This window comes from Myotis myotis, unplaced genomic scaffold (assembly GCF_014108235.1).
Source record: "Myotis myotis isolate mMyoMyo1 unplaced genomic scaffold, mMyoMyo1.p scaffold_m19_p_8, whole genome shotgun sequence".
Lineage (NCBI taxonomy): Eukaryota > Metazoa > Chordata > Mammalia > Chiroptera > Vespertilionidae > Myotis > Myotis myotis.
The window spans coordinates 66607867-66632976 of NW_023416390.1; positions in this window are offsets into that span (position 1 = coordinate 66607867).

Genomic DNA, 25110 nt, shown 5'->3' on the forward strand with positions numbered 1-25110 from the left:
AGGTCAGGGCATATGCCTTATATTTCTTCTGAAGCCCTTACAATTATTAGTCCTGATTCAGGCTGCCTATCAAACTCACAGGAGATCTGGATACAAAACAAAAAAATTTCTACATATACTGTTAGATTACTAGAGATGGAGCCTTAGAATGTATATATTTCATAATTTTCCAGGTGATTCATCTATACTTATGTCAGTGCTAATTCATGAACTAATATTTGGGTTCCCTTGTTTCAGAGAATATGACCAAACTACTAGTAAGTATTTAAGAAACTCTTAATCCAAAAATATTAATTTACTAAATTCATAGGTTTTGTGGTTAAAGCTTAGAACATCTTTGTAATACTTAAATGTGCATACAAGAATTACAAAATAAAGAAAAACTTTAAACAAGTGCACAACAAACATACTCATCTAACTTATAATTACCTAATGATGTTGATGCAGGTATTAATAATAATTCTTTAATGATATCCCCAAATAAGTCATATGATACCACAAAATGTCATTTCTAACCCTATATGTTTCTTCTGAACTTATGGGATTTAGTAAGAGGTACTACCTAGCTAATTCACCCATTCATGGTACCAGAATCTTGACTATAATAATAAAATGTTCTGCCCAGATGAGCCTGTAAAGGTCTCAGGAGTATAATACGGGACTTTAAGAGACCGACGGAATGATACATATATATCATATACTTATACATGTATATTCATCTTTGTTCTCTTATAAATCCCCACTTCCTCATTGCTAAAGATCTAATGATCATTTATCTATGAAAAGATAACATTTCAGAGTATGATCTTTATATATATATATATATATATATATATATATATATATATATATGTCATTCTGTGACATCAGGGTTGCAATGACTGGTCCTGGTTTTATGGACTTTACTACTAATTGCTGAAAATATCATAGGCTTTGCTTATTCACCACTCAAAGAATGATCTTTCATTACCAAGTCTTTAATAGATTGATTTCTATGCTACATTTGCTTTCTTTTAATGTCCTCTGCAAAATTGTTGCTTCCTCCATTACTAATGAAAGAAAATTGAGGAGACCTGTTTTGGCTGTGTCTCTTTTCCCCCCAGGACATATCACTGTTCTATCTGTTACTCTCTTCTCTTTGCCATCCATGAGAACTTTCCTCTGAGCTGTGGCAAAGCAAAGGTCATTTAAAAATCATTCTTTGGGCAGAATGAACTGCTATTTGGGCATTGTCAGTATTCTTTCTCTATAAAACATCATACATCTGATGGGAAATAATTTAAGTGCTCATGGATATTATCACACCCAATGTTGCAAAGGGTAACAATTCTCTAAATGCTTATTAAATGAAACAATGAATACACGAATGTGGTTCCTTGATATGGCACTTAGAATTTTGTTTGCATATCTCAAATAAGATCTGATACAATAAGAACACTTTGATGTTCAGTAATTGCTATATATTTAAAACAATGCCTCAATGAAAAATACATAAAATTCCATAAGGACAATTATTTAGTGATTCTAGAATACTCCTTAGTGTTGCTAGAATTTTATTGTCTGTTTCCTTTCATTTTAGAAATTTGACTTCAGGATAATATAGAAACAAGACTGTTCAGAGTTGCTAGTTATTACCATTATTGGGCATTAATTTAAAAAATATAAAGTAATAAGCTGATTTTAAGACATATGGCTTAATTTACAAGAATTTAAATTTCATTCCATTTATATTATAACGTAATCCCTATTATTAATGATATTGCTCTAAATAACCCCCAAACTTGAGACTAATTTTATTTGTCAAGGCCAGATAATTTTTTATTGATATTTAAAACTCCAGGGGAGAAAAAAATATATATTTTGCACATTCTCCCACTGATAATCTCTAATTATATTTAGTGTATATACTTCTACAATTATATATATATATATATATATATATACATATACATATATATAGAGTGATATAGATATATAGATATATATATATATAAAATATAAGCATTATTTTAATATTTCTGCCTCTTCAATAGGAAGAAATGTTCTAACATTTGTATTACGTGAAGATGCAGTGCAATAAGGGGTCAAGTTCCTGGTGCTTTTTTAATGCCTTACCCTTCCTCAATTTTTGTATGGTTTCACTGTCTAATCATTTTTGTCCTCTGTTCAATGGTCAGTTTTGGATATATGTTCCGTTAAGAATAAAAAATGTGAAGGTCAGAATGCACTGTAGAAATCACTTGGACTACTGCTGCATTTTACACAGAGGATAACTGAGCGTCAGAGAAGTTAAATGATTTGTGCATTGTGACATAACCAGTTGGTTACAAAGTTGAGGATACACTACTAGTATACTGCTGGGGTCCAACCCCAGCAGGTCCAGGGGTCCCCAAAGGTGTGGACGGAGTCGGCGAAGAAGGAATGACACAGAGATAGCGTTCAGTTGATCAGCAGCCTAGCCAGGATCTCTAGCCAAGTTCTGGTCAGGATCTCCAGCCAAGTTCTGGTTCGGTTCCCTCACTAGGTTCTCCAGCCAGGTTCTGTCACTAGATTCTATAGCCAGGTTCTTCAGCCAGGTTCTGTTGCCAGGTTCTGTCTAGGTTCTCCAGCCACGTTCTGTAGCCAGGTTCCGTCCAGGATCTTTTGCTATGTTCTCTCTCTAGGTTCTGTCTCTAGGTTCTGTGTTCTGTTGTCTTGTTACATCTGTATTTATACCAGTTGATTTTAATCCTATCAATCTCTATTCCAAAGGTTAGGGCATTTCTTATCTCCATTCCAGGGAGTAAAGATTATGTAGCTTAAGCATGATTGTTTGTAGTTAAAGTGATTAACTACCGGCCTGGCACTTAGTTAAGGGATTTTATTCCCTCCCTAACTTCAGGGGAAAATTCCTACCTGGGGAAACAACCTTTTTCAGAGAGGTGACCTTGGTTAAAACACATAGCGCCAAGAAGGTGAGCAAACATATTAAGAACAGTATGCCATATACTCCAGGTCCCTTGAAACATATGCTGTGCAGATGTTTCTTCCCTGCAGCGACTGTGTCAAGCAGCAAGGATGGACTGGCTCCCAGCAGTATATCATAAATGAATTTGTTCTTATGATTATCTTATAACAGTTAGAATCTGATTGTAAATAATTGTTCTAAAATTACTCACAATTAATTTTTATTTGGTAGAAATCTGTCATTTATGGTAACATTGATGAAATTTCCATGAATATACGGAGTGAAAAGAGGAATTAATCTCGTGAGTCTTTTTCTTATGAAGTACAATGGAATGTTACAGTAAAGAAAGATTACTGTTGTTAGCTAATTTTGCAACAATGTAGGCCAAAGAAATCTATAATCACAGAACTTTGAAGCATGAGTGATGTGGAAGAGTTATGGCTATTAATTCAGTCTTTCCATGTTGTGCTCAATGAAATATTAAGCTTTAAAGTCTGTGTGGGAGTGTATCTAAATATAGTTGTTATTTTGCATTTTTATTCTGCAGTTTCTCAGACATATTCATGGCAGTGAGGGGGAAAAATGTCTGCCATTCAGGCATGATTCTCAATAGGATGCCGGGAGGTCATTTCCTTACAGCAAAGGCACAGAGAGCCAGAAACAATACTGCTGGGTTCTGCTCTGATTTGGTCTTCTGAACTCTCCCATTGTCCTCAGTGTGCACATCTGGGTAGCTTCAAACGTATATAGTGTAAGAGATGCCAACTTTCATGAAAAAAAAATCTTACACAGACGGTAACTAATTTAGTTTGATTTAAAATTATGATTGGTCTATTCTCTGAAAGCCTTGTCAACAACCTGGGGTGCTGATAAGGTGATGAAGGTCAATATTTAAAAGCAATAGATTAGCAATTGGAGAGCTTTGAGTCTAGAGAGGTAAAGTGATTTCTAGAAGATGAGACATGAGAGAAAAAAGGAAGGTAACATTTGTAGTGAACCTGAAATGCACCAGGTAGAGAGCTAAACACTAAATTCATATCATCACATTTAATTCTGAGATAGATAAAATGGTTATGTGTTATTGATACACAGTTAAGGAAGGAGAAAAAAAGAAGAGTAGACTTGGGAGTCAAATACTGGTTAGCCCGACACAAAGCACATAGTCTTCCAAACAGAACCAAACTTCTGATCCAATTATCAGTAAACTTTCAACAATATCATGCTGCCAATCAATTAGGCAAATGATTTGGAATAAATAATTATGCTTGCAGATTTAAAAATGCACCCATCTGGTATACTCACCACATGTTTGCCTTAGGCATTTTTGCTTAAAATGCAGGAACATTCCAGAAGTAATCCCAAACTGAAATGTATCTGATTCCCTGTGTTCTTATCCTGCCTCCCAGGATGTCATATAAAAGTTAGTAAAACAGAATGACATATAGGCTGATATGTCATTTTCATCTGGATTAAATTTCTCTGTGCCATTTATTAGCTTCTGGATTTGGTAATAGATTAGGAGTCTCTACTGTTTGAAGGCCACATGAGGCATTCCTCATTTCCTCATCTTCCTGATCATCTCAGAACATCTGGTTTCCTGGTGTACTTAAGATCTTGTTGACCTATAGGACAAGTCTGAATAATGCCAAAGTTGATTGCTAACTCACACCAGCAGCAGTTTCTACTTATACAAGTTTTCTTAGCATTCATCCCGAATCAGGACAGTTCCTCTGGATTTTTATTTTTATTTTTTTTTTTTTACCTAGGCCTCACATCATTTGATGATAGACAGTTTAACCCAAAGAGGAAAAGAGGAAAGTAAATAATAAAGATCTCTGTCGTCCTGCACATACATGTGTCAAGAGGTTGTCAGGCAGAATACATAGCAATGATTTATTAAACTGAAAGCCTACAGAAAAATCATACCAGTCACCTTCTGAATGGATATTAGACTTGAAATTTTCCTAGAAGATACGTCTAGAAGGTTCATCAAAATCACTTGTAAATCATATTTATTGTTTAATAGAGTGGAAGAAAGACTTACTATCTATTGGATTTTAGAATACATCCAGTCAAAAGTAAGGCTAGTTAGAGTAGACTTGGGAGAGGAGCTAATAAGGTAAGATGAGGGGGTCAGCAGGACCACACATGGGAGGTGTATTATGAGGGTCTCAGGAAACAGAGCAATCTGTATCACAGTACTCAAATATTCAAGGGGACATTTTTTAAATCAAAAGTACTGGGAAACTTCTTAACTTATAAATAAATTAAAACTCTGAACTGTGACTACCAAACATTCATAAATCCTTTTAGAAATATTAGCCTCACATCATCCTTTCTAGACAGGACGAAAAGGATACACAGATAAAGAAGAGGGATCCTTGGCTCACAAACAAACATGCATAATTATTTTGACGGATCATTGATATTTTACTCCATGTAGTTTGTATACATACAGGAAAAAATATGCTTACATCAAATTGTGGTTATAGTGAAAGGAGTTCTAGAGTGTTTATTTTGATATAAATGACCATGGGCACACATTGTATACACTTATATGCATGGGTGCTCACACATGCATATGCCCACACACACACATACACAGAAGCCCTAATTGATCTAACCTACTTTGGAAACTAAGACTGTTAATGGTATGTGAGGCATCCATAGTAGCCTTATGGCTAGGTAAATATGGTATCTATATAGTGCCACTTTGACCCATTCCTCTTGTCCTATCCTGGTGTTCATCTGATCTTTCTTCCTTACAATCATTAAGCACTGGGCTGGTGTTTTTCTCCTGGCTTCTACTTGCCTGTGTTCTGTAGACTAAGAATCTAAAGGATAAACCCAAAAGGTGGACTTGAGGAAAAGTCAAATTTATATCTGGGTAGACTGCCCAGGTGATTTCTTCCTCTGATGATATTGGCATTAAAAGACAGTATGGCTAAAGAACAATTGGCTAGAAAACTGTGACACTAAATGGAATAATTAAAAGTGAAAGGTCCTTGAAATATTAATGTTTATTGCATGTAACATTAAAAAAGTGAAAGGTGGAAGAGCGTGCCTAGGAAAATTTTAGAATTCATAAAGGACTAGAGGCCTGATGCATGAAATCCGTGCAAGAGTAAGCCTTCCTTGTCCTGGCTGCCGGCATCGGCTTCCCTCTAGCACCTGGGACCCGGGCTTCCCTCACAGCCCCAGCTTCTTCCAGAAGGATGTCTGGAAGGATGTCCAGTCTAATGAACATATTATCTTTTATTACTATAGATTAGCTTTTCAGCTTTTGAAGAAATATCTCCATCCTCAGAGTAGCATGAACGAAGCTGTTAAAGCCCTGACATAGCATGACAATTTATTCTCAGTAAGTCATTAGAAAGGTGAAGCATGCCACTAGATTGAGGGTGGCAAATAAGTTTCATCTTGGCTGGCACATCTAGTTGATTTGTAGAGGCTGCCTGGAGATATGTGGACAAAAGGACTCTAAGAACTTATCTAAATCCAACAGTTTAGTGTCCTGTGATTGATTAGTGATGTGTTCATGGGCACAGAAATGTGAGTTATTCACATAGATCATGTAATGTTTCTTTCATCTTTGTACCAGATATCCCTCTAGAATTGGATAGTTGAAAGAGTCCATATCTGACTAGTGGAAATTTAGCTTATCATTTGAGTACCTTAAGTGGTGGTTAACCAACTGGTTGGCCCACATAGCTCAAGATGATACAGTGGGGTTTCCCTTATATAATGATCAACATGATTTGGGAGTACAGGTTTGCGGTCGTTAAGATGATCAGGTAGGCTGATAATCAAGATTTTTCTTTAGTCTGTTCACACAACCCAAGTTTAAAAATGTGGCCGTGGAATGCATGGTCGGAATTCAGATGAAAACAAGGAGTGAGGTAGAGTTCTAGTCTTTGAAAATAAAATATCAGTTATGAGAGCATGAGTCAGCTATGGGTGCCAGTTTTATGAACTGCATTTTGACATTGGTGCACAGATAACTCCTTAACAGAATCCCAAAGGCAAGTAAGTGTGCTTTGTCAGTTGTCAATTTAGGGGAGCACCAGGACAGCAAAGGTCTGCAAAGGGGCACCACAGTGGGGGGCAGCCTAACAGGGAGGAGGACTAAACAATAAGCCTTGCTGTATTGGGGGTGAAGCCTGAGGAATGGACTTTGGGGCTGCTTTAGCGGTAGTGCCAAAGCCGTGGCCTGATGATTGGGATATGAGTGAACCCCTAGAGAGAGATGTCAGAAGGCCTCCCTGTGGAAATACTTGATAAAGTCAGGAAGGGAAATAGAGTCCTTGGCCCACTTGATTTTCCTACATGAATTAAGCAATTGGAGTTGCAGTGTTTATCCATGAATCAAGTTTTCTCTCTTCCTATACAAGTTTGCTGGGAAAGGTATTAGATAAAGTATTAGCAGACATTTATACCTAACTGCGAATGCATCTACTACATGCTTTCCTATACACTTTTTGCAAACGGTGAGAAACTACCATAGAGAAGCTTGGAAAAAAAGATACAAGAGGGTTAAGTTTGGCAAATTGAAAGCCGGAGTTAGGAAAAAACATGGAGACAAGGAGGTAGATCTCATGTCAATGGTTTCATGAAGAAAGTACTTATTACTGGACCCAGAGAACAGATAAGAAACCCTAAGGAATATATAATGAAAATGGTGGTTGATGGCTATTACTTCTGGTGTGATTCTTAATGGGCTTTGTTAGGCTTCCCAGAGGTTGCTCTAGGGTTACTGAATAGTCCTAGTTTCCCTAAGACATTCCCAGTTTTAGAAATGAAAACTGTTCCAGGAATGCCCTTACTCCCAGGCAAACAGGGGTGGCAGGTCCCTCTCAGAGAGGTAAAGTGTAGCCCTTTTTTGGGCGTGGGGGAAGTAGAACTTTCAGAAAATGCTTCAACACCTGAAGTTGACCTTTGACCCTTTGATTGAAAAGCATAATAGTAACATGGTGATGCTTTCAGGTATCAGTGAAAGAAGCTGGGAGAGAACCTCTGTCCTGCTGTTTCGTTTATTAGAGAGAGAGAGAGAGAGAGAGAGAGAGAGAGAGAGAGAGAGAGACAGAGAGAGAGACAGAGAGTGTGTGTGTGTGTGTGTGTGTGTGTGTGTGTGTGTGTGTGTGTGTAGGGGGAGTTGTTTCCATTTTCTGGACAGGCTAAATGGATAATTTGTAAAATATATTTGTTATTGTTGATCGTGCTACAGATATCTCCCATTCCCTCCCTTCCCCCCTCCTCTCAGCTCCTACTCACCCTCCCAGGTCTTCACTACCCTATTGCCCATGTCCATGGGCTATGCATATAAGTATATAGGTTTATCTCTTCTCATCTCCCCAATGCCACATCGAGAGCTGTCAGTCTCTCCCATGCCTCCATGCTTCGGGTCTTATTTTGTTTGTTGGTCAATTCATTTTGCTGATTAGATTCCATAAATAAGTGAGATCCTGTGATATATATGTGTTTGTGTGTGTGTATGTGTGTATGTGTGTATATATATATATATATATATATATATATATATATATGTAATTTTATTTTATTTTTGAATTTTGTTAAGGTTTACCTCCCTCCCTCAAGGAATATTATGACTGAATTTGATTAGCATTGTGGCACTTATACATATTTCTCTATTATTCTAATAGCTAAATAAACTACTAATACATGTTGTGTTCAAAACTGTTTCCAAAATTTATTGAAAACAGTTTAAACTTTTCTTAAAGTTTATCTATACCACCTTTGCTGTATTTCCAAACCTTTTCTCCAATTCTATTTTACCACTCTTTAGCCATTTCGACACCCTGCCATTGCCAAGACTTTTCATACCTTCCTGCTTAGGACATTTTACTCACATGCATGTCCTTAGAGGGGACTGACATTTTATAATCCCTCCTTTATACCCATTTTTCAAATCCAGCGCATAGTTTAAGGTGGAACTTAAATATCATCCCTTCTCTGAAGCTTCCCTGATTGATCATCCAAATATGGTATCTTCCACCTCTGACCATTTCACAGCACTTAGTAGGTCTGGGTGGCATGTTTTTCTCTTTGCTCTGTATTAACTGCATTTGGTAGTTTTCTTATCTTACAACAAAATTGTAAGCTACTTAATGACTTTAAGGTAAGGATTAGAAGTAAGGCCTAATTTGCATAACAAATGTTTTCAATCTGTCTCTTATTTAAAATTGTCAAGAGCTGTGGAAAGGTTTAAGTTTTAACCTACTTGCAAATTAACTTTTGGCTGTGACAGTTTTGTGGGTACTGGCAAAAGCACCAGGAACCTGATAAAAAACAAGGGACAGTTTACTTACTACTTAAAGTAGTAGCAGTTGCTAAACAATCAGAATTTTCTTGTACGAGTTTCCCAGTTCTCAATTTCAACAGGACAGTGTGAAGAGGGCCAGGTGTAAGATACACAGAGTGTGTTGCAATATAGGACATGAACCTTGAGCTTAGGGAACCTCTTATATGGAACAGTAAGCATCCTTCCTAAGAGTGGATGAAAGAGGCTATATGCTAACCTGACAAGCTCAGGGAAGGCCTGCATGGCAGTATTGCAAACTCAAAGTATGGTCTGAAATAAAAACTTTAACTAAAAGCAGTTATGGTGGGTAATCAGGTTCTAGGCCAGTATCTTCCCTGACAAGGTCAACCTTTACCTTAACTAAGCCTATTGTCTTTTTGCATCTACAATAACATATCCTGGAAATGTCAGGGTAACTTATAACTTTCCCCTTTTCAGGAGTCCTCAGGGCACAACCAAATGCCCAGGGTGTCAGGAAGATACCACAGATTCCTTAGTTATTATTGTTATCATGTTAATTGTTGACTGTTAACTATCCTGTACCCACATAAGTAAAAGAAGTATGTATTTATCATTTTACTTTTTAACTGTTCCCAGAGGTTTCCCCGCTTTGCTTTCTCTTGCCCCTCTAACCTATCACCAGTGGATTTCATGTAACCCACTTACACCTCCTTTTTGTTTGGATTGTATGAAACAAGGTGAAAAGCTACCATTCTCTGGAGCATTATCCAAATCCATTGAGATTCTGTTTCCTGGCAATTGTGGACAGTTTGGCTCAAATAAAATCACAAAAATTCTTTACAGGTTTTTGTTTTTTAATCCTCACTTGAGGATATTTTTGCATTGATTTTCTAAGAGAGTGGAAGAGAGAGAAGGTAAAGCAGAGAAAACCGAAGTGAGTGAAACACATTGATTGGTTTCCACCTGCAAGAGCCCTGGCCAGGGCCCAGGCCGGGGAGGAGCCTGCAACTGAGGTACATACCCTTGATTGGAATCGAACTTGGGACCCTTTGGTCTGCAGGCCCACACTCTATCTACTAAGCCAAGCTAGATAGGGCAGCACACAGATAGTTTTGATGCAGTTTTAACCTACTTATTAATAATAAGAAGGAAACAAGGGGAAGGCCAGACATTATAGGCATGTTCCCTGCAAGACACCAGGGGGGTGGGGTTGGGGTGGGGGGGATTGGACAAAGGGAAGATAGATGCAGGCCCAGTAAAGTTGGCATAGATATTTGTTGTCAGTCACATCTGGTAAGGGAAGTCATTGGCCAGAATGGGTGTGGCCAGTGCAAGTGCTCAGAAATATGGGATACAATGGGGCCTTGACTTATGAGTGTCCCGACTAAAGAGTTTTTCGAGATACGAACCGTCTCTCGGCCGATTTTTTGCTTTGAGTTGCGAGCTAAAATTTGGGTTACGAGCCAGCTTCAGATACCCCACCGCTAGTTGGCGCAGCGAACGTCACAGTGAACACCACAACATCAGCCCAGCATCATGTGTCTCACTCGTTCACTGTTGATTTGACATACGAGTAATTTGAGCTACAAGCTCCATCACAGAACGAATTAAACTCATAAGTCAAGGCCCCACTGTATTAAATTCCCTAAACAAAGGAGTTCACTCTCTTATGCTCATGGTTCCTCTTGGCACACTTGGCTCATGACTTATGCCTGGCTTCCTGGCATTCTCCCATGTGGCCCATGGCCATGCGGACTACCACATACAATGGACTAATGGACTGCAGGTAGCCTGATGCTGTGCTGGACACAGCTCCAACTTGCAAAGGAAACTCTGGACACTGGCTTTACTTCTAGCTATACTGAAACCCCAGCTACACGTCTTCTATGAGGGGACTAAGGGAAATGGGACTTTAGAAACCCACGGATGTGATTCCATGTAAGTAAAAATTACTCATTCTCCCATGTGAGTCTCAGAGATTTCTTTTTCTCGGGATATGGTAAGAATTCTACCCCCAGCAGCACCCAGTGGTGAAGAGGGCCCTCACTTCATCAAATATCAGTTTGGAGCAAAGATACACAATGCCTCTCCTCACAAGACATGCCAAAATGTGAGAAGCCCAAGGAGAATTGTCTCACATATAAATTATTGATTCATTCAGCAAGCATTATGTGAGCACCTCATATGTGCCATTGTTCTAGGCACCAGGAAGTGGTTACAAGGCAAACAGTTGGCCTTTGTTCCAAGCATCTATTGGTAACAGTTCTCTTAGCTTAGCTCATTTTGATCCATATCTATATATATATAAGCCTAAGCAACTGAACGCCATTCAACTGGTAGCTATGATGTGCACTGACCACCAGGGGGCAGATGCTCAACACATGGGTGTGGAAACATGGAACAGACTGAGCAATCTCAGAGGGTGGGTGGGAAGACATTAACCAAAGATCTTACATGCATACTAGAGGCCTGGTGCACAGATTCTTGCACTGGTGAGGTCCCTTGCCCTGGCGTGTGGGGATCATGCCAAAATTGGCAGCCTAACTTCCCCCAAGGGGTACCGGATTGCAAGAGGGAACAGGTCAGGCTGAGGGACCCCACCGGTGCATAAATCCGTGCACCGGGCCTCTAGTGTATTATAATGTGGTAGTGGCTTGATGCATGAATTCATGCACATTGAAAGGAAATTAATTAGAAGAAATATTTTAGTATTGCTATTCGCCCTTTCTCTATAATAGAAGTGTCAACCAAATTCACTATCGACAATGACAGATCAAAACACACATGTGCGATTGGTGCCAGTGAGAGCTTTATATGTATTGCACATGCGCGAGTCAACTTAGCCATATATATATATATATATATATAAACTTGCTTAATTAGCCCTGCTTTCTGATTTAGCTAAACTTTTTCCAGTTCAGTGAAGCACCCCAACTTCTCTTTTAGGTAATTGTCAGCAAAACAGCAGTAAATATCAACACAAAGCAGATTCTTATTGTAGATCATGCAGGGAGAACAAAGGGTAAAATATTTAACTGCAGCAGTGTTTGATTCTATTCTGTACAGTGAGAAAACCTGAAGTCATTTTCAAGTTGTACCATTTCTTACTTCTTTTCAGTTGGGTCAAGTTTCTAAACTTTCTAAATCTCCATTTTCTGGCTAATGAAAAGAAAATAGGGTTCCACCGAGTCTCCTATCTACCTACTCCAGGACTTCTGTAAGAATCAAATGAGATGTGGCACGGGAAAATGCTTCACAGACATTTGGTTAAAGTGTAACATGTTTGCTCCTGGCTATAAAGCAAGTCATGTTCCTGGGCTGAAGAAACTGCAAGGAGGCTAGTTGCCAAGGAGAGGAAGCTGGGCATTGATATGTGATGTCATTACCCGGTGTCCACAGTGACCATTTCTGGGCTGGGCTGGGCTGGGCGCAGCATTTTGTGCCATGGGGTCTTGGAAGCATTGGATGCAATTTGATGGGCTGTCACTCTGGGGTGGTGGTGGGGCCTATGTCCCACTTGGGGGAAGTGAAGTGTTAGTTTGTGAGTGCCAGGTCCGTAGTGCCATTTATTATTAAATGGCCTGTCACTAGGGAGAGGAAGCCAGGCATTGATATGTGACATTATTATCCTCTCTCACAGCGACCACTTCTGGGCTGGGCTGGGGACCGCATTTTGTACTATGGGGTCTCAGGAGATTCGGCTGCGATTTGGTGGGCTGTCACTCTGGCGTGGTGGCGGGGTCTGTGTGTTGCTTTGTGGGTGGCAAGTCTGCAGTGACGTTTCTTTGTAAATGGCCAGTGCATGTCATGGCAGCTCCTGCATTGAGCATCTTCCCGCTAGTGGTCAGTGCACATCATAATGCCAGGTCAGGCAGTCAGATACTTAGCATATTAACCTTTTTCATATATATATATATATATATATATATATATATATATATATATATATATTTTAGAGGCCCGGTGCACAACATTTGTGCACTGGGGGGTGGGGTGGGGGTGGGGGAGTGTCCCTCAGCCTGGCCCTGCACCCTCTTGCAGTCTGGGACCCCTTGGGGGATGTCAGCCTGAGGGGTCCTTAGCACTGCCTTGGAGGTGGGAGACGCTCCTGCCACCACCTCTGTGCTCGCCAGCCATGAGCCCAGAATCTGACTAAGCAGTGCTGCCCCTGTGGGAGTGCACTGACCACCAGGGGGCAGCTTCTGCGTTGAGCGTCTGCCCCCTGGTGGTCAGTGCATGTCACAGCAACTGGTCATTCAGCCACTTCATCAATTTGTATATTAGTCTTTTATTATATAGGATATATATAGAGGCCCCGTGCACAAAATCTGTGAGAGGGTGCAAGCCAGGCTGTGGTACCCCACTGGTGCACGATCTGGGATGGGAAGGGACCGTGGGAATGTTCCAGGGCGTGTCCGGCCCATCTCGCTCAGTCCCAATCGGCTGACCATAGCAGCAAGCTAACCTACCAGTCAGAGCGTCTGCCCCTGGTGGTCAGTGCATGTATAGCAAGCAGTTGAGCAACCTTAGCATATCATTAGCATATTATGCTTTGATTGGTTGAATGGCTGACTGGACGACCAGACACTTAGCATATTAGGCTTTTATTATATAGGATGAGAAAATCATAGTTTACCCTCTGCTATTAACATGAACACATCATTGAGAAATATTATGCAGCTTAACTACAGCAATCTTTTTTAGAGTAATTAGTACAAATATATATTCCACCTTAAGCATGTAGATTTGGACCTGGAATATTTGATAAACATTTGATGAATATATTTTTACTTTAAATATGAAAAAATAACCCTCATTATTGAATGGACTAATTAGTGACAAAAATCTGGGGCACTAACTTTCTTCACATTTAAATAAAGAACTGAACCTACTTAACCTTACCATGTCTACTACTATTAACAATAATAATTTAAAAATTAAGACTTAAAAAGAAATTTCTTAAGTATTGTTAATTGTTGTTGTATGTTGTCACATAATAAAAATTATTTTTTACTCTAAATTATAAACATTATAGTTCTATGGCAGAAACTAAGCTTCAGAATACATATATCATCAGCAGAAACACTGAAAATATCTCATTTCTCCATTGAAATCTTCTCCTTGTAATGGGAGACATGTAGCTTGATTCTAATCTGTTTCTGCGATCTTACTTTATTTCACAGATTGCTCTAGTATGGCAGATTGTTAAAGGGAATGTGATTGCATTTCAAGAAAACAATGATGCTTCCCCAACAGAAGTATGACATTGTCAGGGTTTCAAAAGGTAAAAAGCATTTACTCTGTTCAGCCTCTATATAGGCTGTTCTCTGTGCTTTAAAAGTTTTGCAGGAAGTGAATTAATGTAATAGTTTTTACAGTCTATATGGTATAAAATAGACTCAGATTAAGCTAGCAGACTTGTTATTTGACAGTTTATAAAATATTTTAGTATCTTTTTGGCAGTAGCAGTTTGAATGTTGGCAAATGTACACATTGCTTGCAGTTTCAAAACCTTGTAATGAGTATTTTCCACTGTAATAGCAGAGAGCTAAAATTTGGATAAACCACTTAGACTTGTGAACTCTGACATGCATGGTAACAATGTCTTTGTAAAATAATTTTGTCAAGTATTGGAGCTCCTACTAATAGCACATCCATCTTTCTGTGCACCATAAATCTTAAGAAAATTTCTATTACTCTGCAATTTGTCTGGCTTATGCTATTTATTAGCCATTTTATTCTGCTGCTTTAAGAAGTAATGTGATGTTCATTTTATTGCTGGTTCAATAAATTGTTAATTATAATGCAGTGATTGCAGCTGACGTGATTTAAAAGCCACATTAGCACTATAACATTAAGTTTTAACTATTTTACCCTTCAATTTCCTGTTTATACAACAGTAAAAGGAAAATAGCCTTAGACTAATTTAAAAAATGAAGGTACTTATATCTATTGATCACATGACACATTAGAAAATCTTTTTTAAAAAATAAAGGTTGCACATTTGTCTTGAAAAAGAGGGGGAAATGGGTGAGTAATACACAATAGAATACCCACAGAATACAGTGTGATTTCAAGACAGGAAGAACATACGTGAAGTTAACTGTATTTAATATTATAGTCTTTGTATAAACTATTAAATATAAAACAATGGGTCATGCTAATTTTGTAAATATGTTTCTTCTGAAATTAAGAAAGAGTTACTAAAAATATAGGAGTGACTTTTAAAGAAAACTATAGAAACATCAGTGATGAGAGAGAATCATTGATCTGCTGCCTCCTGCATGCCCCCTAACCAGGATTGAGTCTGCAACCTGGGCTTGTGCCCTGACCAGGAATCAAACCTTGATTCTGGGTCATAGGTTGACCCTTAGTCACTGAGCCACACCTGCTGGGCCGGAGTGACTTTTGAAGAATATATTCAATTTTATACCCTAAGTGGTCAAACACAGAGCAACATAAACATCTCTCCCTTGTTTCTTTTCAGCCTCAAACTAACTTAGAACTTTCTTGCTTGCCTAAAATACATGAAACCAAGCCTAACAGATATCCTAAGAGCAGTAATTCTCAACCTTCCTAATGCCGCGGCCCTTCAATACAATTCCTCATGTTGTGGTGACCCCCAACCATAAAATTATTTTCTTTGCTACTTCATAACTGTAATTTTGCTACTGTTATGAATCGTAATGTAAATATCTGATATGCAGGATGTATTTTCATTGTTACAAATTGAACATAATTAAAGCATAGTGATTAATCACAAAAATAATATGTAATTATATATGTGTTTTCTGATGGTCTTAGGCGACCCCTGTGAAAGGGTCGTTCGACCCCCAAAGGGGTCATGACCCACAGGTTGAGAACCTCTGTCTTAGAGATTTGTGTAATCACACTCTTCTTAACCTGGAAACTGTAGAATTTCCTATACTGTTAATTCTGTATTGCTCTGTACTAGTATACTTTCAGAATGTAAATTCTGTCTTATCTAAAGTCTGGATTTTGCTCACTGGTTTCAGTTTACTAAAGTCAAAGATTTCATTTCATTATTATTTGCCAAATACCCCAAACTCCACCCCCAGTCCCCTGCCCTCAACCCTCTTCTTCCTCAGAATCCTGCCAGTTCTTGGCACAATATAAACTATTCAAATAAATGTCTGTTGGTTCCTGAACCTTCCTCTAAGGCTGTATGTATACATTTTGAATGTTGGATGATCTATGAGGTACCATTTTTGTTACAGTGTTAAACATGCCCATTAATGCCAGTAAATAAGATGAACTCTCTCTGAATTTTGGGATTGAGTTTGTAAAATTTGCCCTCTCAATCACTGCATGAATTTGGACAAATCAATTAATTCTTCTGTGATTTAATTTCAACATTGCCATGTTTTATTAAACCGATTCATGTAGAGAAAGTACCAGGTGCCCGGTATTCTACTACATACTAGGAATAAATTGTAGATACCTTTGTAAAGTTTAATTTCTAGGAGGAGGTAAGCAAGTAGATACCTAGATCCCTTCTTTTTCTCTCCCTGAAATCATTTTATTGATCTAACAATTTATAAATCATTATTTTATCCTTTCTATAGTATAATAGTGCCTTATTATATTACAACATGAATGAAATCTACACGTGTTGTCTAAATGGAAAATTAGGTAATTATAGCATCATAGAATATTAAAGATAATAAAAGGGCAATTAGCCGAAACCGGTTTGGCTCAGTGGATAGAGCGTCGGCCTGCGGACTGAAAGGTCCCAGGTTCGATTCCGGTCAAGGGCATGTACCTGGGTTGCGGGCACATCCCCAGTGGGAGATGTGCAGGAGGCAGCTGATCGATGTTTCTCTCTCATCGATGTTTCTAACTCTCTATCTCTCTCCCTTCCTCTCTGTAAAAAATCAATAAAATATATTAAAAAAAATAAAAGGGCATTTAAGGACACTTAGTGTGGAATTCTACTACATCAGTATAATTTTAGATTTCAAATTATACAGCCGGTTTGTTCCCACTTCCACAAATTGGATTCAGTAACTTGGGGTGAGACCCTGCAATCTGTATTTTCCTGTCTCTCCCTGGGTAAACGCCATTAATCCAGCCCACCTCTTTCATTTTATTGCACACAACAACTGAGGCCCAGGGTTTTTTGTTCAGCATATGTCAAGCCCTCCCCACCTCTGGGCCTCGGCACCTGCTCGCCTACCTTCTTGAAATGTTTTTTCCTAGGTTGTTAAATAGCTGGCTCTTCCTTTTCAGATCTCAGCTCAAATGTCACTGCCTCACAGAGGCTTCCTTCAAAGTGCTTCTTACATTTACTGCCCTTTAAAAATTTGTTCACATTGGTAATTAGCATGTTTAACTGTTTGTCTCTCTCCCTTACTACAATGTAATTTTCATAAAGCAGGATTTTTCTCTCTAGCTTTTCATTGTTACATTCCTGTGCCTAGCTTGATTATAGAAGGTACTAAACATATCTGTGGAATGAATGAATGAATGAATGAATGAAATGAATGAATGAACAAATGAGTGAATGTTTTGCTCAAAGTCAGATAATTTATTTATTGTAGAGAGAAGACTATAGGCTTAGTGTCCTCACCAGCAAGGCCATGATGTCTCCCTTTTGCAATCTCTGTACAATGACACCCAATTCCAGTGTTTGTGGTGTGATTTTTCCCCCCACACTCCCAAGAAGTTCTCATACAGTAACCTGGTGTCCTACAATTCAACTCAGTTCTTACACTGTCTGCTCAGAAACAGCATCAGATTCCACACAGTAAGGGCTCAGGCCCAACAGATTTCCCTCGACTTCAGATGCCGGTCACCAGTCCAGTTTGTCATCTATGCTTTTGACCCACTGACTAAAAATCATAGGTTCTCACGATACCCTCCTTGAGTTTAAGCAATTTACTAAAGTGGCTCACAGAACTCAGAAAAATGGTTCACTCTCTAGATGATTGGTTTATTGCAATGGAAATTAAGGGATATGAATGAATAGCCAGATGAAGAGACTCATAGGGCAGGGTCCCAAACAAAGGAGCTTCTGTCATTGTGGGATTTGGGGCTCAGTATCTTGACATTCTGGTTTATGTCCATGGAGGCTTTCTGAACCCTCTTCTCTTGGATTTTTATAGAAACTTCATTATGTAGTTATGATTGATTGAATCATTGACCATTAGGATTGATTCAACTTCCGGTTTCTCTTCTTTCCCCAGCAGTCTAGGGGTTGACCGCAGGCTCCAACCTCTAATCATATGGTTGGTTCCCCTGGAAAATAGGCCCTTTCCTTAGATAATTTTGGGGCTTTCCAAAAATCACCTCATTAACATAAGACACCTTTAAAGCTCTCATTGCTTAAAAAATTCAAATGTTTTTAGGAATTCTGAGCCAGAAATTGGGTGGATGACCAAATATACAGTAATTTCCCCTTATCTTTGGTTTGCTTTTCATGGTATTAATTACCCACAGTCAACCTTGGTCTGAAAATATTATATGGAAAATTCCAGAAATAAAAAATTCATAAGTTTTAAAAAGTATGCTATTCTGAGTATTGGGATGAAATCTTGTGAAGTCCTGTGTGGTCCCTTGAATCATCCCTTTGTCAATCATCCCCAAGCTATATACACACTACCTACCCCTTATTCACTTAGGAGTCACCTTGGCCACAAGATCAGTTATCAAAGAGAGAGAGACCACATTCACATAACTTTTATTATAGGAAATTGTTATAATTGCTTTATTTTAATATTAGTTATTGTTAATCTCTTATTGTGGCTAATTTATAAATTAAACTTTATCACAGGTATGCATGCATAGTAAAAAATCATATATAGGGATCAGTTCTATTTGTAGCTACAGGCATCCACTGGGTGTATTAGAATGTATCCCCTTGGATATGGGATGACTATAGCATATTTCTTATTATATATTACAGCATCTCACTCCTATTGTTTTTTACCATTGGGTAAGATTTTTAAAGTTGTCTGGTCTAAAGTGTTAATTTTTTTAGTTGGGAAAATTGTGCCCCAGGCTAGCAGAGTTTAATAGCTTTGCCTAAAGCCATATGTAATTAGTGCTTCATTTGGAACAAAAACTCAGGTATTTTATCTGTTGATCTATTGGTTTTCATTGTTGTTGTTGTTTTACTATATAACTTAGCCTCTGTTTTAATATATATGTCATTTTACTGAATTATTTAGATTTCCTCCAATCTCTCTTCAATATAAAGAAATTGCTTTTGTCTATAGAGATAATATGTCTAATACCAATCTCTGTTTAGGCATTTCTGTTTATATTTGATAATTTAAAAAAAGATCATCTGTCAACTATTTTTTTTTTTAACTTCCAACATATCTGTGGTCATGATCATACACTTGTGGCCTGCACATGCCTAAAGCAATGGGTGTCCATTCCTCTCTTTCTTCACAAGAGAAAACCTCCCCGCAGCAATGGATTGACAAAGTGAACTGGTCTTTCTTTCTTAATAGTGCATTACTCTTTGTATAGAATCAGTCTCTCTGAAGGTTCTACAAATTCTATGTTGTATCATGTTGATGCAATGTTAAAATTTATTTTTCAGTAATCCATTTGGAAAAGCCAACCACGCATCTGATAATTTAAATTTTTGCATTGATTTTAGGAGCTCTCTATTTTAGACAATCTTTTATATAGTGTCTTCAATATACAATTAATCTTCATTTGTGTTTTTACACGTCTACTCAGGCTCTTCTGTTCATATTGGCCAAGTTATATTTCCAACTTCTTGTCTATGCAGCTTTGGGAAAAGGAGATAAGAAGAGCAGGTGGGAGAAAAGAACATCCTGTTTTTATCCCTTGCTTACCACCCAAATCTGAGTTTTAGAATCTATTTATTCATTTATGATACCATTTAACCAAACTAGTATCCTCCAGATCATGCAATTGTCACATTAAAATAAGCTTCTGAGATTAACATTTGTTAAGATTATAGAAATTTAATTATAAAATTGAAAATAGTATAGAATGTAGGCAAGCAAGAAAACTTCAAAATTCTTACTTATATAACTACTAGAGGCCCAGCACACGAAATCATCAGGGTAGGGTCCCTAGGGCCTAGCCTCCTGTGATCAGGGCCATCTTCTGCCCTTTTGCCAGTCCCCAGGCTAAACGCCACTTCTGCCGCCGGGCTGTCATGCCGTTGGGATCACCAGATGCTTGGGGGCTCAGGCCTGTGGGAAAGCAGGCACCAGCGACTTCACCTTCATGTGCATGCGCTGGGCCGGCCACTGATGGAACGCGCTGCCCGTTCGGGGCCACTCATGCAGGCACCGCTGCTGCTGCCGCTGCCACTGCCACTGGTCACTGCTTCTGGGGCTTGAGGCGTTGATAGAAGCTGCGGGGCACGCCCACGACCTACCCGCCCCGGCATGAGCGGCCCTGAGTGGGCAGTGCGTTCTATCAGCAGCTGGCCTGGAGCATGCGCATGGAGGTGAAGTCACCGGTGCCTGCTTTCCCGCAGGCCTGAGCCCCTGAGCAGCTGTAGATGAGCTGGTGATCCCAGTGGCCTGACAGCCAGCCTGGTCCTCCCACCACCCACCCCGATTCTCCCGTTCACCATTGCTGATCCATCGGAGCCTGCAGGCCAGGGGCAGGCACCAAGAGGTCAGCCATTCAACCTGCTCACCAGTCCCCAGTCCCATCCTGCCCCACTTGCGGGCCTCGGGGGGGAGGGACTGAGAGGTACTCAATGAACCTCATGGTGACCAGTCGTTTGGTCGTCATGGTCATCATGGACACTGGCTTTGTGTGTGTGTGTGTGTGTATATATATATATATATTTCTTATAAGTTGCATAACTTCTTATAAGTTATGACAAATATCTTAAATTTCCATAAATCTGCATAGACTCTTATTTTATTTTATTAGTCCATTTCAGGAGTTTTTAGAGAGAGTAAGGCATCTCAGGCAGATTTACTCAGATTCTGTATGGGTGGAGCCCAAGTAGCCATGTTTTTTATAATTTCCCCAAGGTGATTCTGATAGACTATAAGAATTGAAAATTAATAATCTTCTCATTATTTTAGGACATCATCCTACAGCTTTTCCAGACCTCATATTTCTGTCTTATATGCAAAAGTTATAAACCATGAAAACCTTGAAGAATTGTGACATATAAAAGTCTGAAGTATTATAAAATGTCAAAGAAACTATTTGCCAAGGAATCTACACTAATAAAAAACAAAGATGCTAATTGACCCTACCTTTGCTACACCCATCAGCCAATAAGAAGAGTATGCAAATTAACCCAACAAAGACGGCCGTTAAATTTGCATACTGCAGGCGGGGCAAGACAGCACGATCCGCCGCCTGCCCTGCCACCATCCAGGCCTGCTGTGTGCAACCCGGGGTGGCAGAGCGGGGCATCGAGATCCGCCGCCCACCCAGCCACCATCCAGGCCTGCCATCTGCGACCCAGCGCGGGATCCGGGCCTGCCATCTGCCACCTGGGGAGTGGGCCTAAGCCAGCAGGTGGTTATCTTGCGAAGGGTCCCATACTGTGAGAGGGCACAGGTTGGGCTGAGGGACACCCCCTCCCCCCGCCAGTGCACAAATTTTTGTGCACCGGGCCTCTAGTCTATATATATATAAAAGCCTAAGAGACTGGCAACCAACCAACTGGCTGACTGGCCAGTAGCTATGATGCACACTGACCATCAGGGGGCAGATGCTCAATGTAGGAGCAAAAACCACAGGCATGGAAACATGGAACAGACTAATGAATCTCAGAGGGGAGGGGGGAAGGGAGGGTGGAAATAGATTAACCAAAAATCTTATATGCATACTAGAGGCCTGGTGCACAGATTTGTGCACAGGTGGGGTCACTTGGCCTGGCCTGTGCCCTCCTGCAAACCAGGACCCTTCGGGGTATGTCTGAAAGCCAGTTTTGGCCCAATCCTCACAGGCCAGGCTGAGGGACCCTAGTTATTAATAATCTTTAACTCTGAAAACATTAGTTCTGAGTGCTACATAAACCCTGATCAAAATATATCCTTTGAAATGAACTTGAAGACAATGATGGGTATTATTCAGTGAATAGATATTTCCAAATCACTGTGAGCAGGCTTTGCTATTATTTCTATCTTCCCTTGGCTCCACAAATGACATGGCTGCCAGGTAGGAGGACAGGTGTATCTCAAAGCTAGAATAGCCCATGTATTACTGCTATTCACTTGATCTATAAAGAATATTCACTCTGACTTTTATTTTTCTAGACTCTAACTTTATTTTTCTGTTTATTATTTCATTTATTCTCCTAAATGTGATATGTGTTATTATTTCACTAATTTGCATCCCCAAGTTCCTTCCTCAAGGGTAATACTTCACCCCACCTTCAAAATTGCTTATACTATTTTCACTACTTAAGATAAATAACTCTTATCTAGGCCTCAGAGTCCTAAACCTTGGTGGAAATCTCTTTTTATTTTGTTATTATCATAATTATCATGTTCTAATAGGAACTATCATCGTATTTGGGGTAGAACAGGAAATATTGAAATTGGATACATAATTGGCTTTACATTTTATCCAATTGAAGCATCGCATTTTTAGAATGAACATTTTGTCTTGCCTTATATTTGACTGTGTCTGTTTCATTTGCTAGATTGCTTCCTTAAAAACATTCACCATGGAAGGGGATTAAGAGGTACAAACTTCCAGTTATAAAATATATAAGTCATGAGGATGTATTGAAGAGCATAGGGAACATAATCAATAATACATTAATATCTAGTGACAGATGGTTGCTACACTTATATTGGTGATCATTTCATAAGTTATATGAATATCAAATTATTATGTTGTACACCTAAAACTAATGTAATATTGTATGTAGACTACACGTTAATGAAACAACAACAGTGAAACAGCACATATTAATTTCCATTGTCCAGCTGGAAGGGTGTTTTCTAAGAAAGGCAACCTGAGCCTCAAATTTTGATTATGGTAAAACAATATATTACCCTGAAGATTATCAGTATAAACCTTTTGGGCTATTTCCTGTTCCCTTGTCTTCTGGAAATGTATCTGTTGCTGCTCCCTTGTCTTCTGGAAATGTAACTGTGCCTGGCTTCTTTGTGTTATGGAAATGTACCTTCTCCCATTCTGTAGCCCTGTGTTTTTCCATGGACTCCAATTCTAAAAATTCCCTAAACCTGCCTATATTCCCCCAGAATTCCTGTTTCAATCATAACAATAAAGACCTGAAATTAGCCTAGCATGCATGGCTCAGAGATTGAGTGTCCACCTATGAACCAGTAGGTCACAGTTAGATTCCTGGTCAGGGCACATGCCTGGGTTGTGTGCTCAATCCCCTGTGTGGGGCATGCAGGTGGCAGCTGATCAATGATTCTCTCTCATCACTGATGTTTCTCTTTCACTCTCCCTGTCCCTTCCTCTCTAAAATCAATGAAAATATGTATTTTTTAAAAAGACCTAAGATTATATAGGCAAGATCATAGCAATCAAGACCACAGGAATACTAGAATAGTGTGCTGGGGATACAGTATAAAAGGAAAAACAGAAGAAAAAGAGTTTTGAAAAGGATAAACTATTAATGGAGGGGAAGGCTTTCTTTTTTTTAAATATATTTTATTGATTTTATACAGGGAGGAAGAGAAAGGGATAGAGAGTTAGAAACATTGATGAGAGAGACACATTGATCAGCTGCTTCCTGCACACCTCCTACTGGAGATGTGCCCGCAACCAAGGTACATGCCCTTGACTGGGATCAAACCTGGGACCTTTCAGTCTGCAGGCTGACGTATCCACTGAGCCAAACTGGTTAGGGTGGGAGGGCTTTCTTAAAGCAATTTCACTCTAATTAGGTTTTGAGAATTCACAATACAAGAAGGGATTTCTTTCTTATAATATATGACAGATAACATTGCTTTTTATGGCCCACAGTGTTAGTAAGCTTTATTTTCTACAAGTGGAAATTCCCTACAAATTCTGAATGACATCCATATGGAAGCAAGGTATTATGACTTTTAATAGCTCATAAAATTGTTCATTAAAATATATTGGCAGTTTAAATGAAGTACCTTAAATAAAAAGACATTTGGGGGCCAGCTCCATGCTAGATACTGGGCTTAGATAATAAATAAGCCCAACTTCCTATTTCCCAATGTCTAGTCTAATAGGAGAGGTTAGCAGATGACAACTGTAACAACTAACTAAAAATAAATTGCAATAACTTTTATAATAATGTGAACAAATACCTATCCAAATATATATTAAAAATGTTTAATCCCACCTATAGTAGGGAAAGCAGAAAAATAGAGACCTTTAATGTGTGGTTCAAATTTTATTGCAGTCTAGAATATTGTATATGAATAAAATGTAAATTACTGTAATTTGCAATATTCATTTATCTGCTTCTAGAATCTCATTCCTATTGTTGCAATTTATAGATCACTTCAAACTAAAATTCCAAAAGGATCACCTTGATTATATAATGATATTCACCTGTTTTATCCCTATTGATACATGAGGTCTAAATTTCTACATCTTACTTTTACAGCTATTTAGTATTTTTTTTCCTATAATTCGAAGATTATTAAATTTTTCCAGTTTCAATTTATTATCACCTTCATTGTAATCAACATTTTGATTTTATCCATTGTGCAATCTCTTCCGCTCTTGTTTTGTGTTCAGTCCACAGGCGGACGCTCTATCCACTGAGCCAAACCAGCTAGAGCTGTTTGGCTTCGTTTACTTAGCATAACCTTTTTACTTTTATCTATGCTGTTGCATGTTTTATCAACTCGTCCCTTTTTATTGTTGAGTATATATCACACTAGAGGCTGTTGTATGAAACTACATGCACCGGGGGAGGCTTTCCCTCAGCCCAGCCTGC